General features: G+C 39.5%; 1 long non-coding RNA gene across 1 annotated transcript; it reads left to right on the top strand.

Annotated features, from left to right (window-relative positions):
* The first annotated feature begins 3008 nt into the window (after positions 1 to 3008).
* On the top strand, positions 3009 to 3636 carry LOC122135489. The gene is made up of 3 exons (XR_006153535.1): positions 3009 to 3052; positions 3180 to 3340; positions 3618 to 3636. It is a non-coding gene; the product is annotated as an uncharacterized LOC122135489 (long non-coding RNA).
* Positions 3637 to 8417: the final 4781 nt, after the last annotated feature.

Genomic DNA, 8417 nt, shown 5'->3' on the forward strand with positions numbered 1-8417 from the left:
CTGAATTAACTTCCTATGTGGTTTACTACAGTTTGAAGAGGGGGTTCTGGATGCCTGTCTTATGATAATGGATGCTGGGAAAGTACCGCTAATGTACCGTGGGAATGCCACTCAAGTAGTTCGGCAAGCATCAGCTCTGGTATGATTTCATAAAAAGAATTAAAGTATGGACAATTCCATGAACAAGTAACCATTTTATATTTGGTGGTATATTTTCAGCTGAACTCCCAAGACGATAAAGGTGTCATGGTTGGCAACTGGAGTGGTGACTACTCCGCGGCACAGCACCCACTGCCTGGACCGGGAGCCCTGAAATCCTGCTCAAATATATCAATGAGGGTTATGAGCCTGTGCGCTTTGCGCAGTGCTGGGTGTTTGCCGGTGTGATGAACACTTGTGAGTATGGCGATGACACGTTCTGTGGGGCGTCCTTTTAAAACATTTTCTTCATGATAATTTAAAACATTATGTGAACATCAAAATTCTTCGTCATTTTTTGCAACAACTGTACAATGGCCCACCCAGGTTATCGTGGTCTCTGGATCCCTACACGGGCCATCACCACTTTCCGCTCTGCTGTTGACAACACGGGCAACTTGAAGACAGACATTGTGCTGGATGAAGATGGGAAATTAGACCGAAGCCGGACAAAAGATTCAGTCTGGTGAGATTCCCTAAACAAGGTTACATCCAAGAGGTCCACAATTCTTTATTGCAGAAAATCGGTGCCTTGGTTGGAAATAACAAGCTGTGTTTACACTCACCGAGGCTTAATGCACAGATCTGATCTTTTGACCATTTCTAATTTTGTCCCATCTGTTTACATTCACTTAGAGCACAACTAGTACCTGATATCTGTGTTTACATGAATCCCTCCAAAACTAGACCAGTTCCATTGGTGATCACTTTCAGAGACTCAGTAGACCATTGAGTTTTGAACAGTCGTAAATGAAAATATTAGTTCACATCAGGTGGTTCTTTGACTTTAATCAAATAGTCAAATACTCTCAAAACAAGTTTCTGCACTCCTGATCAACTCACTTAATAAAGAAGCTGAGTTTTTGTGTTCCAGTGCATACAGGCAACATCTGCTTCATAATTTGACAAAGAAATAAAGAAGTTATATTTTGTGGGCAAAATGCGTCTCCCTCGCCTTGTGATGGCTTGGAATTCAAATGGGAATCAGTTTATGCGTTTCAGACATAGGCCAGATGTCCAGATATTGGATATGTATCTGATTAAAGCGGCTCAGAGCGGGATGTAAAAAACCAGATCCTGTGTGCGGGTTTTTTATGTACACGTGCAGCAATATTTGATCCTTGTCCTTGTGAGAGTAAATACGTCAGATTTATTCTCTGCATTTATTTTTATATTTTTGTGCCAGTGTAAATGCAGACTTAGACAGATGGAGGCTTTTTTACTATTTATAAAAAAAAAAAAATTAAGGATATTCTATGAAGCCATATAATACCATTGTCCAGCTTGGGTTTAGTCATATGTTTAGAGCATTCTCTGTAGTTCACCAGGAACTTTTCCACGGCTGGAAGGGTGTAACATGAAGAGCCTGATTCTGCCTGATAATTTCTCTGGCTGGCAGTTGATCGACTGCAACCCCTCAGATACCAGTGATGTATCATGTACTTTTCCACATCCATAAAAGGCACCGACATGGCCACCACACTACAAACCCCCTCTTTTGACTCAAGTTTTATATATATGTTATTTTACAATGTTCCATATACAGTCTTTATCATGTGTCCCAAAGTCTGTCAATGCAATCAAAGAGGGAGATCAGCTATCCGGTCGTGCAATTTTGTCTTTGCAGAGGTATGCCATGTTCTTGCTTTTTACCTGTAGATTTAATTGACAAAGATATTAAATTCTTGGCTACATGCAAATGGACATGGAAAAAAAAAATATTTTTCCTGTCTTCATATTAAACAGTGATCTGATATGCTATAAAGGCTGATAAATATGGAAAACGGAGAGATTATGCAGTGTACACACTGTGTATGTGGGAAAGCTCATTTTGACTAAAAAGAGGACATCAGCGAATATATGAGGACATCACGTCGTAACTATAAATGCCAGAAGAGTGCGTTTCATATCAATCTACATGAATTAAAAAGCAATGTGACATTAGATCAGGGGAGAGCTGCATTACGATGTAGGCACGATTTGATTCAAAGCTGATCGGTCTCACTGACATGAGTAACACTCCTCTCACTGGAACTCAAGGGCTCTTCCTGAGAAAATACAATCCTTTAAGTGTTTGAAACTAAATTTGGACCTTTTGAGTCTTTGGCAAGACCAATTATCTTTAATGATGACTAGGAAGAGCCTTTTACCTTGCTTAGGTTGACATAGCTGACAGTAATTTAAATCAAGAGCCTTGGTTTACTAATGTTTGACTGGATTATAGAGCCTGTTGTTCTCAACATCATTTTGGTCCCAAACATCTTACAAGCCTTAGATATGTTTATTTATGCTGGGTAATTTGATTATTATTAGGGACAGATTCGATGATACTAATGTGTTGTGTTTCGTAGATTCATGGAGGGACAGTTTAAAAACAGTTGGTTTCAATAACTCAAGAGCTCTCTATTGACACTTGCCAGACTCAACCAAAGCATTTCATTTGTTCCTTATTACATGAGGAAAGCCAAACATCCTAAGTGGACATGTGCACCCAAAAAATAGTGTTTTTGAATGATTGATGTGCAATGCCAATATTTTGGCCCTTCAACCTTCATGACTCTAGGAAGTCTCAGGCGAGAGTGCGGTGCAGATACCAGTCAAAAAGGCTGGAGTTACTTCCATCACGATAACCTTGGATACTCCCCTGAAGTAGGGTGTGGACATCGAGCTCCAGGCTGACACCATCAAAATTGGTGCACAACTTCCAAGCTGACTCTGAACATTAGGACAGACCAGCCAAACCACCTGCACCATCAAGTGGTCATCCACTGTGGCTGTGCGGCGTTTTACACACGAGCATCACTACTTCTTTTTATGTTTGAAAACCAATCTGCAACTGTGGAAGCCTCAAAGAGTGAGTCCGACACGAGTGTTTCCAGTTAAACTATTCATTATGCTTGAAGTCAAGTTATAAAGCTCTAAGGAATTCTACAAAAATTGTTAACGGATTAGGTCATAGTGTGATCATAATATCTTTACAGCTGAGTCCCTGACAATAGATGTCACAGCTTTGGAGTACATGCCCTACCTTGTGGAACAGTCCAACCTGCTCTTCATGGTGTATGGGCGAGTTGAGGAAAGTGACACTTCCCTTTGCACAATGAAAGTTGTCAATCTTCAGCCTCCTGAACTCACAATGAAGGTAAACGTCTTCAATAACAATTCTTAGGGGAACCTGTCTTTAGGGCTGGGTATTCATTTTGAGTTCACACTTGATATTAATTTAGAAATATGTCAAAAATGAACATTCTGGATGGGATTTAACCAACTACAAGTAATATTTACAGTAGTTGAGTTTCATTTATTTTTAGTTCTTATCTTAGTTAGAATTGTCTAGATTACTTAACTTATAATTGCCACACAGCGCTTTGTAAAACAGTAAATCTTTGTTGGTGCTATCCGTTATAAAATGATTACAGATGACTGGATCTCCCCCGGGTTGGCAAGGAGACTCATGGTCAGTGTGGAATTCTCTCGAATCCCTGAATCCCCTTTCACCCCTGAAAAAGGTTCAGCTCCGCATTGATGGACCTGGTCTGACACAGACCAAATTGAAACAGTACAGGTGAACTTTTTATTTCTATCACAACTGGGAGGTGAAATAAAAAGCAAATACACATAGATGTTGCAATAACTACTACACCACACACCAATAAACATGTCCAGACATTTACAAAGACATATATAGTATTTATTTTTGTGCATATACACTATCAATATACATTCAATTATTTATTTTGTGGTGACTCCTGTTGATGTTGCAGTCATGTTGCACACATAGAAAACCAAATACACCTTTGGCTGAGTTCTCAAAATATTTAGTCTCTTATGTATGTGTTTCCACTTGCAGCCAGATATTACCTGGTGCCTCGGTTGATATATAAAGTGTTGCGTGATCCCTCAATCTTTGGGGAAGAAGGTGCTGATGGCATGTCTAGACTGCCCTCTACGGAGACAGGTCACCAATCAGCTGGAATTTGAAGTAGTGCAAGACGAAATAATCAATGAACAAAGCGTGATACTGGGAACAAGATAGAGAAAAGACAGGGGAGAAAGAGGAACGGAAGAGAAAACACAATTGCAGTACCATTGCTCTGTTTTGCTTTGATTCACCAAGCAACATTTGTTTTTTTTAACCAAAAAATGAAATAATTAAATGTTACATGTACTTTATATTACATCTACTGAAGTTAAAATAATAGCTCACTCAAAAATAATGTTTTTTTTTTTTTCAAACCTTTATGACTTTTCATTGTTCTGTGGAACACAACGCCGATATTTTGAAAAGCAGAAGATAAATTTATGCAGGTTTGGACAACATGAGGGGTGAGTAAATGACAACAGAATAACTATCCTTTTAAATCAGCAAGTGTGAGAAACCATAATTAATAATGACATCCATTGAAATCCCTAGTGATCTATAACGTGTTTTGTTTGGGGAAATGTTTTCTCTGGTTGGAAGGAATCTTAACATAACTTACTGTATTAATCACAATGTATTGTTGTTTTACTGTGCTCTAATGCCATGGACTATGTTGTACTAATGCAAATCAACAATAAATGTTTAGCATGAAAGTTTTTGATGGACGGAATGATTTATTACTTCAACGATTACTGAACTTCCAGCCAATCCCAGCAACGGAAGCCCTTTTCAGGAAACAACAAAGAACCCGTTAAACAGGCTTAGCATAAGTAACCTTCAGGCTCTGGTGTTTTCTAATATAATTTTAACCTCATTGAGAACTCCAGCGCAGGGTTAATTAAGTGATTAATGGTTGTTCATGTCTATGCAATTTCACTTATTGCTGTAAACTTGAGATTTCCACATTTTCATTCCCCTCTTAAACTCATTCTTTCCTAACTCTCTCATCCTCCTGCAACTTGTAGTGAATGTGTGAGTGTGTGCAGCTTATGTACAGATTAGCTTATATGTCTTAGATTTATCCAATAAAGCCTTTTTTCATATTGAAAGAGAAGCATCTGTGTTTTGTGCTTACAAGTTATCGTCTTAAACTGCCGATCTTGTTACTGTGCTAATTATCAGTGTTTTCAACTCATACTTTGATATTATTAATATCCAGCTTAGATTTGATGTTAAACGGCTCGCTCAGTGGTCACTCGCTGGCTATTTCATTGATCAGCCGTGGAAACAGAAAGGATTCTGTTCAAATTCCCCTTTAAAATCTTAAATGATTCCTTTGAGCTAAATTGACTCTGTTTTTCCCTTACAAATATTAATATTTTCTAATATTAATTATACTTCCAGTACTTCTCATTGTGCTTCTTCAGATGCTTCCACTAATAAGGAGATGCTTGCTGATTGGTCTTTCAATCTTATTAGATTTTGTTTGTAGTAGCTTGAACTTCTAATGTATCCTTTGGAATCTGCTCTTACTTCAAGGATTCTGCCCATGATCCCACAGTCCTGCGGTGGTGCATTTGGGTCTGCTACCAGCACAGTGATGTTCCCTACTTTGAAGTTTCTTCTTACACGGTTCCACTTCTTTGTCTTGTTTGCATCATAGGAAGATATTCCTTTGCCCATCTGGTTCCAAAAGAGGTTTGCAATGTACTGAACTTGCATTCATCTTCGCCTTGAATAAAGATCATCCTTGTTAAATATTCCTGGTGGAAGATTAGGTTGTACTTTCAGCTGCAATAGTGATTGGTAAGTGGCCCCAAGTCATTTGGGTCACCCAGAAGATGCTGTTAAAGAGATGGCTGATTGTTTAGCGCTTAAGCTTCCACTCACGCGCATAACTGTTTCTAAACTCTCATCATTAAAGAGTCTGTTGCTTTGTGATGACAGAAGAATCCTTTTTATTAAGTAATTAATCTTTCCCACACCCCTCCATATGGTGTGAACCAAGCGGACCAGCGGGAATATCCATTTTATTCCTCTTTGGGATAAAGAATTCTCAATCTTGTCTAGATTCCATTCTTTCAGAGCCTGCTTTAGTTCCTTTTCTATACCAACAAAATTTGTGCCATTGTCAGATTTAATTTCTTTAACTTGGCCTCTTCTACAAATGAATCTTCTGAGTGTGTTCAAACATGAATCCATGTCAAGAAGAATGAGCCACTTCCAAGTGCACAGCTCAACTTTACAAGACAGGTAAAGATGACTCCATATCAGCTTAACCATACCACGTCCCCTTTTTTGACTTCAATCGGCCCAAAGTAGTCAACGCCAGCATCGTGAATGGTGGTAGATCAGAAGTTGCGTTATGCAATCTTTAGGCAAATCTGCCATCTTCTGCTCTCCCATGGCTGCTATGTCGTCTGCAGGTTACACACTCAGAAATGATCTTTCTTGCCAAAGAGTTTGCACAAGGAATCAAATATTTTTTTCTCAATAATGACAACATATAATTTCTTCCACTGTGTCCTGTTCGCTGGTGAATATGCTTGAGCAACAGCTTGGAAGATGTTGTGGGTTTTGGGTAAAATTATTGGATTCTTTGTTACGAATGGCTTTGCAGATTTTCTCAATCGTCCACCCACTCTCAGCAAACCATCTTGTATCTTGGGGTCCAATCTAAAAATGGAGCTGTTCTTCCTGAAATTAAGGCCTTTTTTAAGACTTGACAGCTCTTCAGTGAAGTCTTGACCTTGACAATAGCAAATAATTGCAGATTCATCTTCCTTTAAGTCATCATTAGAAATATTGGATGCTTTGAGTGATGCCTTGTATTTGTTAATTTCTTTGATTATTAGACTCTGCTTGTCATATTCAGATACCTGGGCTATGACTGTGTTAAGTACTTCTTTCCTTTTTTCTTTGCACAAGGTTTTAGTAGCTGTTAAATTTGAGAAGCCATACAACAGCTCTTAAGACATTGGTTCCACGATGGGAATAAGGGTGCATCAGGGAGTTGAACCATTATGGTTTGATACTTCCCGATGGCATCTACTTGATTGGCAACAAAGGTCGGGAGTTCGTTTTTTAATTACTTCAAGACTGAAGTGTGGCTCAGTCCGAACACTGAACTTCTCCAACTATAATTGCAACTCTGTGGCTATCAAACTTTCCATTTGTACTTCAAGCACTGCCACAGTTAATTCCATTCTTGGTATGGTGCCACTCTAGTTAGTGTCTGAAAAGTTGTAAGTCCCTGCCTGGAAAAAAAAAAACACTCTACTTGTTGTTTGGTGTCTTTATTGGTGGCTTGATGTTAAAACCACTTAATACTAATGGATTATGTCCCAGAAAACCACACTACAGGAAACCAGTTTTTTTCACAGTATGTGTAGGGGAAACCTGTCTGTGATCCTTTCTACTTCCTTTTATTGTATTAGGCTATCTCTATTTTCTTATCTCAAAAACAGTTTTCTTAAGTTGATTAAGTTGATCCAAAACCGAAAACCCATCATTTATCACTGAATGATGTCGAATCTCCTCACCAAACGTTCTGCACATCCTCCCCCGATGTTTTAATTTTAGGTGATAGAACATCAATGGCGTTGTGACACCCCCTCCTGCTGTTTTGCAGCTGAATTTCTGCAATTACTGGACTGCTTTAACTCGTGTAAACCACCCCTCCTGCTGTTTTGGCAGGCTGCATTTCTTCATTACTTGGACTGCTTGAACTGGTGTGTGGTGGTCCCATCAAATAACCAAGGGGCTATACCTTGGACGCGGGGTGCATTGCTAACTCTTACCATCTACCATACCTGCAGGTGTATGACCTAGGTGTGTCTGTAGCACCAAGGTCATTTTCTTTGGAGTTGCCATCCCCATCCAGGCCTCTCCAAGTCTAAGCGGAATATATTGTTTCAGAAACCTAAAAAACATAAACCCAGAACTCTTGGCAGCAGACTTTCAGCATCTTTCCACACATTTTTCATCAGCGACAAAGCAGTGGGATACTACAACAGCCATCTGACGCAGCCTCCTGGACCTTCATGGCCCTGTTAAAAACAAGAACAGTCACCTTCACCCGATTCAGCACCTGGTTCACAGATGGGCTTCGTAAGATGAAGGCAGCAGGGCGGGTCCTTGAGCGCTGTGTTTCAGAGCCTCACGGTCCACAAAAAAATCTACTGGGAGCAACAACAAAAATATGCACAGTCGCTCAAAGAGGCTAGATCACAGTTTTACTCTGATGCCCATCAGAAACAGCCCTGAGAAATTCCAAGCAGCTTTTACCACTATAAATCACCTTCTCAAACACAAGTCTCCCCACTTACTGCCACTACCGAAGAGCAGTGCAATAAAT

Source organism: Cyprinus carpio, chromosome A24 (assembly GCF_018340385.1).
Source record: "Cyprinus carpio isolate SPL01 chromosome A24, ASM1834038v1, whole genome shotgun sequence".
NCBI lineage: Eukaryota > Metazoa > Chordata > Actinopteri > Cypriniformes > Cyprinidae > Cyprinus > Cyprinus carpio.